The sequence below is a fragment of the Mercenaria mercenaria genome, chromosome 2 (assembly GCF_021730395.1).
Source record: "Mercenaria mercenaria strain notata chromosome 2, MADL_Memer_1, whole genome shotgun sequence".
Taxonomy (NCBI): Eukaryota; Metazoa; Mollusca; class Bivalvia; order Venerida; family Veneridae; genus Mercenaria; species Mercenaria mercenaria.
Genome location: NC_069362.1, coordinates 71,800,171 through 71,809,928, shown reverse-complemented (window position 1 = coordinate 71,809,928; position 9,758 = coordinate 71,800,171). Strand labels below are relative to the sequence as shown.

Sequence of the window (9,758 nt, the reverse complement as noted above, 5' to 3'; positions counted from 1 at the left end):
AAGATGATAACGATTTGTAGTAAAAACGCGCACCTGTTCAAGCTGTTCTAACAATGAAAGATTTTTCGTATAGATCTAAAATGATGATTCTTTTCAACCTTTATATATGATATATTTATGTAAGTGTGATTTTTAAATTTATTTGAAATACGCGTTTCACTTATGTATAACTCAGATATTTGTAAAAAATGTGTTGAATGCTCTCGAAAGTTGAAGGGCGTGTGCCTTACTCATGGAAGAGCAAGATGGTCGACTAACTTTGTTGTCACTAGATACACGAAATAGATACTAAGGTAAAAGATGTATTTAATGCTTGAAATGCTTGAAATACAAAATCACAACTTTTTAACTCTCCATCTTTTCATCAGTTGACATTTCTTGCAAGATGTGTTTATTAACAGCGTTGCTGGATATTTGCTAAAATTCTATCTTTTCTTGAAAGTGAAACTGAATATTTCAGAGGTAGGCTATGATATTGGTAATAAGAAATAAGCAGCTGCCAATTGGACAGAGAATCATGTATGGCATTTGAGGTCCTTCCTTATAGTTGTTCTTTCCGGTATTTGGTAAGCGTGACATTAGTCTAACAAATTTGACGCGACCCTTGGAAATATTGTGAAAATTTTTTCATATGGGCAGTATCTATCGAATACAGGCTGACTCGGACAATGGCTGATTCAGACCAAATTTACTTGGCTTATTCGGCCCAAATTGTTTAAGTTTTCCTGACACTAATGTCATGAGTAAAAATAAAATTTATGAGTATTAAGTTTAATGTCTGATGCAAAGAATAATTAAAGTCCTTATTTAGATGCATTTTAGTTTGTCAAAACTTCTTACCTGCTTGTACGGTGTATATTTTATGTCTTTACTTCAAGTTAAACCTCTATATAAGCTATAATCAACATTATTTTCTGAAATTGCTGAATCATCCAAAATTTATGGTCATTATTGACTGTTAAATATAAGTTTGTGGTCTGAATCAGCCAAAATATATGGTCATTATGTACTTTTATTCGAAGTATGTGGTCCGAATCAGCCAAAATATTTGGTCCGAATCAGCCATGGTCCGAATCAGCCACGGTCCGAATCAGCCTGTTTCCGTATCTATCTATCTATTTATATACTGCAGCGCTCCTCTCTGCGAGTATTATGTGCAGCTGTGGACCTGTACAAGAAGTTAAAAGTAGATTGGATAGAAGGATAAAAGTAATACACGGTGTGTATTGCAGTATAAATACAGTTGATAGTGTTAAAAACAAGAAGGATTTACAGATAAAAGCAGTTTAAAAACAGGTCTATCATGTTAAGCATTGTGTACAAGTTTGGTCACACCCTGTTTAAACTGATTCAGGGTGGGGGCTTGCACAAGTTGTACTGGAAGGGCATTCCAAAGTACTATGGTGGCTGGGAAGAAAGAGTACTTATAGTAATTACAGGGAGTGAGGATCTGAGTATAGGAGTGGGGATGCATTTTTTAAGTTTAAATGTTGGAGTATCAAACTATAGCAAAAACTCTTTTGAAACTTAATCTATTACTGACAAGAAGTCAGCCATCTTGCTCTTCCATGAGTAAGGCACACGCCCTTCAACTTTCGAGAGCATTCAACACATTTTTTACAAATATCTGAGTTATACATAAGTATCTCCACTTTGGTCAAACACTCGAAAGACCAAAATAGTGGAGGAAATTTCCAATGAAATTTTCAGAGCTGGTGACACTTTACATGCTATATGTTTAAATGCCTATTATGCCCTTCTCTCTTTATTCCGAGCACCTTAGCTGGTATTTCAGTTATTGTCAGTAATAGATTAAGTTTCAAGAGTTTTTGCTATAGTTTGATACTCCAACATTTAAACTTAAAAAATTGCCATGAAGAAAAATTCTAAGGATTGATGGTCAACCAAATAATCCAGGCTTTCATGTGATGACCCTCACCCTCTGAAACAGCCAGGTGCTTTCTCGTTGAATCGAGACTTGTGATCATTTGTACTAGCTTGCAGAAAACAAAGGCTTTTTTTTGAAAAAGTTCTTTTTTAAGTTTAAGAATAGATATATAATGTGTTTGCAGACAAAAATGTTTAACAATAAGTGGTTACTGTTTTTAAATACGTGATTTTAGATAAGCAAAATTTATGCCAAAAATTTCTGTTATGTATATTTCTATTTTAATGTGAATAAAACTGTTTTCGTTTTTATTATCTTTAACAGTCATATGGTTTGCCACGACATGCATAAAATTTAGAAACGGGGAAATAGCTACAAGTACAAATTTTCTAAAGGCTCAGATCAATGAGAAGGCTCGGAATTACGAGAACCAATTGGAACCAACTTCCCCCCTGTGTCGCCCACCTCCCTACCCTAGAGCTGTTCAGTGCCGCAGTTTGCAGCCTTGAACATGTCTCGCCCTAGTTATCCTGCTAACTCAAGTTTTAACCTTTTATTTCACCAAAGTTATTTTTTTTAGTTTCTTCCACTCTAAATTTTTATCACTATATTCTTTCTTTTTATGATTTTGATGCGCAAAACGTCTACGTCCCCGCAAGGTGTTGGACGGTTATGGAAGATAGATAGATAGAAACGGGCATATCACAAATTTGCCTTGAATTCTAATAAAACTTACATATTATCAAAAGGGGATTCATTTCCTCATTGATTTATGTAAAAATTATCAAATAGTTTCCAAAATTACGAATTTTCTGGTGATTTAAACCTACGTATATACTGTACACGATTAATGTTTACTGCGTCTACAAGCCAATATGTGCAAACGATAAAACCAATAACTTTACATGACCGTGTATCGTACTGTGATTTATCTTCATTATTTTGGTCCTTCAAAGTTTTGACATTTAGATAATGCCCCATCACAAATATAAAACAATCTATTTAACTTCGAATTATTTTGACTAGCATGACATCTTCCTCTTGGCTGAAATTTAGGCATAACCCACAGACACATGGGGTATGGAACACCTGCCCCCTTCCCTAAAAGTTGTCTAATGTGTATTTAAGCCATTCAGAGATGACTTACAATATTTCAAAAAGTGTCATATGATAAGTGTCTGTGATGGAATATACAATGATGATGAAAAAATGTTACACAGGCGCATAGTAGTTGGGAGCGTGGGGGGAGGCAGTTGTTCCACAGACGACTTATTTTAAAAACTAGCTTAGACAACTGTTTATCCTCTGTTGTATACAGAGTCTTGTTAGGACCATGTCGTATGCCATCCATTTCACTTTGAGGTCAACACACAACAATGCGACACAACATTGCAACAATGTGACACAACATCACGACAATGCGACGTGACACACGACAATGCGATGCGACATGACAATTATATCGTAGTGTTGTGTCACATTGTCGCCTTTCAAAAGCGAGGTATTTCGCATTGTTGTGTGTCGTGTTGTGATGTCGTGTCACATTGTCATGTGTTGAGTCGCAATGTTGTGTCGCATTGTTGTGCGTCGCCGGCTGCCTTTTTTGCTGAACAGTGCAAATGGATTGGAACCTGTTTCTGATGTCTTTAGTAGGAAGAACTCATTTGGTATCTCCTTCTGAAAGTCTGCACTGTTCTACGACACTTTTAGGAACACTCGCACTGCGGCAGATCTCCAGGAGGCAGTGCCAAACAAGTTCTTCCACCCATATCCATCACCAAAAGGTTAGAATCCATTGGCACTGGTCTGCTACACTTTCAAGAACACTCGCAAATTTCCAGGAGGCAAAGCCAAACGATTTTTTCCTCCCGTATTCATCACCAAAAGGTTAGAATCCATTGGCACTGGTCTGTGACACATTGACTTACAGGAGGCAGTGCCAAACAAGTTCTACCTCCCGTAGCCATTGCCAAAAGGTTAGAATCCATTGGCACTGGTCTGCGACACTTGCAGGAACACTTGCAGACTTTCAGGAGGCAATGCCAAACAAATTCTTCCTCTCATAGACATCCTTTACAGGTTCATATTCATTTGCAACATTTTCAGGAACACTCGTAGGCTTTCAGGAGGCAATGTCAAATGAGTTCTTTCTCCTAAAGACATCCACAACAAGTTCCAATCCATTTGCACTTGTTTGCGATACTTTAAGGAGCACTGGCAGACTTTCAGGAGTGATGCCAAACAAATTCTTCCTCTCATAGACATCCCTTACAAGTAAATATTCATTTGCACTAGTCTGCAACATTTTCAGGAACACTCACAGACTTTAAAGAGGCAGTGCCAAACAAGTTCTTCCTCCCATATACATCACCAAAAAAAAAGTATGACAATTTGAAACGGTATTGTCAAAATGTTGTCGCTTAGTATTTTCAAACTTCGCTTCGCATTGTTGCGACACATTGTCATGTGTTGTTTGGAATTGTCGTGTGTCGCAGTTCCAGCACAGTCACAACACAGGACATTACAAGATGACAATGCAAAATATCGCTTCGCATTGTCGAGCGTTGTGTGGCGCACGTCGCGAGCAGCAAAAAGATTTGACAATGCGACACAACATCGTTACAATGCGATGCATCACGATCATGCGACACAACACTGCAACTTGACAATGCAAAATATCGCGATTTTGAAAGGCAACAATGTGGCACGACACTATGATATTATTGTCGTGTCGCGATGTGGCATCGCATTGTCGTGTCACATTGTCCTGATGTCATGTCTCATTGTCTCGATGTTGTGTCACATTGTCGTGTGTCAACCTCAAATGCGAGACAAATGACATATGACATGGTCTTAACAGGATTCTGTAATCATTTGATAAGTGTCTATGTCAGAATATACAATTATGATGAAAAAATGTTACAATGTTTAAATTTCATTAAATTTAATACATGTGACATAAAAGCTTACATGTGTATCTCAGAGAATTATTCTCTGCTAAAAACTGTTTGTTTCAGTCACGTTTGGAAAAGTGTAGAAGTAAAGGCAAACTGGCTCAGAAAGTAAACCCAAAATTAGGGTATCTATGCACATTTCTTAGGTTTCCATTGTTTATGCACATTAACTTATGAATATTTCCTAATTAACTAGTCGGAAACATCCCTTTGAACATGTGTAGAAGGTTGCAGAGCTGAATATGCAGTAAATTTGCATAAGCAGTCATAAATGGTGCATCAAAACATACACCCTACCATTTCTTGTGTCAAGACTCCTGACTTGGGAGGATATTTACATATATTTTAAATTTCTAGCTGGACTATAATTATGAAGTATATGGAGAGCTGTCCTACTACTGCTGTTGGCATCCTTGTCCACAATTTGGTTAAAGTTTCAATGCGCTTTTCACTTTATCTCCGATATTACTTGATGGGCTTGCTTCAAACTTAGAAAAGTTTTTTCTCTTTATCCCCTTCTTCATATGACAGAAGGGCTATAACTCTTGCTCAAATATTTTATGAACTCCCTTTTTACTTTAAATAGAATTTCAGATTAAAGTTTTGCTGCTTTTTCACTCTACTTCTGTTATTACTAAATGGACTTGATTCAAACTTAAAATAGGTGTTCCACATAATCACTCACATTAAATGGCCCAAGAGCCAGAACTCTGACACCAATCTTTTTATGACTTATACTCCCTTTATAAGTTAGAATTTTACTTTATTTTGAAATTCAGATCACAAGCTGTTTCCACTATATTTCTGTTATCACTGTAGGGATTTGATTCAGACTTACAATAGTTATTCCACATCATTACTCTCATCATATAACGCAACAGCCAGCACTTACACACCAATATTTCATGAATTACACCCTCCACTTTTCACTTAGAATTTCAGGTTAAAGCTTTGGTGTACTTTCACTCTAAATCTGTTATTAAATGGATTTGATTCACACTTAAAATAACTGTTCCACATAATCAGTCACATTATATGACACAAAGTCCATATATCTGACACTAATCTTTTTATGAACTATGCCTGCCTTTTACTTGGAATTTCAGATAATTTTTGCTGCATTTTCGCTATATTTCTTTCATTACAGAATGGGTTTGATTCAAATTTAAACTAGTTCTTCCTCATTCAATATCATCCTCATCACTTAGAATTTTAGTTAAACCTTTGTGCTTTTCCAACATATCTCTGTTATTCATGAATGAATTTGGTACAAACTTAAACTGATTGTTCCACATTGTCCAGATCATATGACACAAGGTCCGTAACTGTGGCACTAGAACTATAACTCTACCAATATTACATGAATTATCCCTATTTTTACTTACAAGTTTAGGTTAAAGTTATTATGCACTTATTCTCTATCGCAGTTATTAATGAGTTCTTTACTGGGTCATCTGGGTTCAAAAGCTAGGTCACTAGGTCATTTAAATGAAAGGAAAACCTTGTTAACACTCTAGAGGTCACATTTTGTACCTGATCATTATGAAACTTTGTCAGAAGATTTGTCTGTATTAAATCTAGGACAAGTTAAGTTTAAAAACTGGATAACACAAGGTTAAGACACTCTGGAGGTCACATTTTATGTTTGATCTTCTTAAAATGTTGTCAGAATGTTTGTCTCTACAATATGTAGGTCAAGTTCAAAACTGGATTACCTTAGGTCAAAAACAAGGTCGCTAAGTCAAATCGTACAAAAACCTTTTTAACACTCTAGAGGTGATCTTAAAACTTCTTAGAATATTTTTCTCAGTGAAATCTAGAATAAATTTCAAACTTGGTTACATGAGGTCAGAAACTAGGTCACTATGTCAATTCATGGAAAGAACTTGTTAACCCTTTCAGAGGCCACATTTTCTACTTGATCATCATAAATGTTGTCAGAAGATTTGTGTCTGTGAAATCTAGGTCTAGATCGAAACTTAGTTACCAAAGGTATTAAACTAGGCCACTAGGTTAGATCATAGAAAAGCATTGCTCACACTCTAGAGGCCACGTTTACTACTTGATATCAGAGTGTTTGTCTCTTTGAAAGTCGGATTTAAAACTGGGTCACCTGAGATCTTAAACTAGGTCACTAGGTTGAATCATAAAAAAATCCTTGTTAACAGTCTAGAGGCCACATTTTCTACTGGATCTTCATAAAACTTAATCAGCTTGTGTGTCTATGAGATCAAGGTCAAGTTCGGAACTATATTATCTAGGAATAAGGTCAGTAATTCGGTCGAAAATGTGCTTCCGTGGTGTAGTCGAAAGAAGTCCATAATAAATAGATCCTAATTTTCCCATTTTCTGCGCAAATTCGTGTAGAACGAGTGCTTTAATCACACTTTTTCGCTACTAGAATACATTCTGCATGAAATGAGACAGTTTTCATGTTCATACAACCCACATGGCAAGTTTTGCAGATCGAAACCGGAAGTAGGTGTTTATTGCGCGGAGGAGAGCAAATATGCGCCATTTTTAGGGTAGCAGACCACAACTGACTGGCATTTCACTAGGAACTATTCAACCCCCTATTTTCTTTTCATTTTTTCATAAATTTGTGATAGAACTTTCATGAAAAATTGGTGTACGAAAAAGTGATGTTCTCTAAAGATACGTAAAGACGACATGAAGTTGTCGTTTTTTATATGAAACAAAGAAGGATTTGAATTACTGACCTTTAACCTCTAGGTTAAAATCTTGGTCATTAGGTTAAATCAAAGAAAGATGTATTATTAACATTCAAATGGCCATGTTTTCTGCTTTTATCCTTATACAACTTAGTCAGAATGTTTGTCTTTTTAAAATCTAGGATAAATTTGTAACTGGGTCACTTGAGTTATAATCTAGGTCATTAGGTAAAATCAGAGAAAAACTTTATTAACACTTATGGGCCCTTTTTAGGTTGAAACCGCAAAGTGGTTGAAACCTATTATAACCGTATTCTGGATACTGCAAGAATTCAATAATGACAGTTTTCACTGAAGTAGATTAATCCGCCGTTCTATTTTCGCACTACTTTTATTGATTATTTACGAGTATACCGACTGCTTATCTCTCTACATAATTTCTATGTAAAAGTTCCTGGTCAGGTTTAACAATCATTTCAATGCACATGATAAAAGAAAGTATATCAAATTATACATCTTTGAAAAGCTCCGGTCAAAAGCTTTCTTATGGTGTATAACTTCGGAAAATTGAAAGAGAAACTATGACACACTGGCAGTTTAAAAATAGCATTATCTAAAGATTTTTAGCGTAGAGTAACGTTTATATCTTTCGAACTGTTAAAGGCACTGACCTCCAGATTTTGGCTAAAAATTATCTTTCTTTCAAATTGAAGTTTTGTCATATTATGAACATTAGAATATGAGTTTTTGTTTCTAAACTATTTTTAAAATTCCAAATCAAGAAAAAAAAGATGACCACGTCGGGAATCAAATCCGGACCACCTTGGCAATAAAGAAGTTTTCTAGCTGTCATTACCAGTGGAGGCCAGTGCCTTTAACTGTTAAATTTGAATTAAGAAATAATATATCCCAAACAGTGATTTGTCATTGATTAAAATAATTGTTTGGAGTTAAGTTGCGAAGGAATTATATCATGTGGGCGTATCTAAATGACACACATGTTTGAGATGTATTGTTTCGATTCTAACACATTACCAAGAATTATGATGTATGTCCTTGATGATATCCATCAAATATGTGCCTGATTTGTGTTGATATCTTCCCCAGTGTGCCGCTATGTCGTCTAATGCTCTGACGTAATAATTATGATGTCAGAAAAATGAATTGTTGACTAATAACACACAGTTTTCAGCCTTCTTTGTTTAATAGGAAAACAAACCATGTCGTGTTAGAATATCTAATATTTCTATTATCTGTATTCTCTTTGAATACTTGTGTTTTTAATGAAACAGACACTGTATTTCTCATTGGTATCATTATAGTAAATTTTAATTAAGCCGATATAGGGTTGCCTTACCCAACTTGTCAGTGTGTTTCAAGACACTTGACGGTTTTAGTCAGAGCAGAATTTCTAGTATATTTAATGTTACTTGGATGCAAATGGTTTGAATGTTATACTGTTTCATGGAAGTGACTTGAACTATTACAGCGGAGTGGTGCAATAATATTTCACATCAAATGTGGGTTTCAACCTTTCTATGCTGTCAGCGCTTTGATTCTACTTCATCATATTAAATCTTTGTTCATGAGGTAAAAAACTATATCAGATCATTGAAAAACTTGGTTAATTATCTACCTGATTTACATAAAACATGGTCAAAATGTTTGTCTATTAGAATTTGAGATAGATAAGCAAAATTAGGTACTAGGTTATCTTGGGTAAGAACTAGGGAGGGCTGTCATTTGCTTTTTGGGACTATGGCCAGAGTCCATGCAAGGGAGGAATTTTCGCATGATTTTTAGAAAAAATTTCTTTGGAGGGGGGATTTCGGTAATGCCAAACGCTAGAAAAATGCAAACAAATACAAACATTCTTTTCAACTTTACTGGACCAAATCTGACTCTGCTGACTCGAATTATGCAACATTATTTTTACGGAACCAAAAACAGAAACTATGCTTGTGTTAAAATTTGTCCGGATTGGACTGCGGTAAGTATAAAGTGCTGTATACAGTACATGGAGGCTTGCCATTTCTTGTTAGTTTTTCTGATCGCTCGATGTACGGCGTCTGTCTGTCGTCTGTTGTCTGTCGTCCGTCAACATTTAGCTTGTGTATGCGATAGAGGCTGTATTTTTCAACTGATCTTCATGAATTTTGGTCAGAAGGATAACCTTGATGAAATCTAGGCCGAGTTTGAAAATGGGTCATCTGGGTTCAAAAACTAGGTCACTAGGTCAAATCG

At 35.7% G+C, this 9,758-nt stretch overlaps 1 protein-coding gene across 27 annotated transcripts in view; it reads left to right on the top strand.

Moving 5' to 3' along the window:
- Positions 1 to 9,758, top strand: part of LOC123564278 (cyclin-dependent kinase-like 2) — an 80,217-nt gene continuing 70,459 nt past the window's right edge. For 13 of the 27 annotated variants that reach the window (XM_053536900.1, XM_053536896.1, XM_053536904.1 and 10 more), the window contains exon 1: positions 181 to 293. The gene's annotated coding sequence lies outside the window, so the exon portion shown is untranslated. Of the gene's footprint in view, positions 120 to 180; positions 294 to 9,758 lie in introns of those variants that run through there. The other 14 variants (XM_053536918.1, XM_053536916.1, XM_053536913.1 and 11 more) reach the window with 2 other exon arrangements.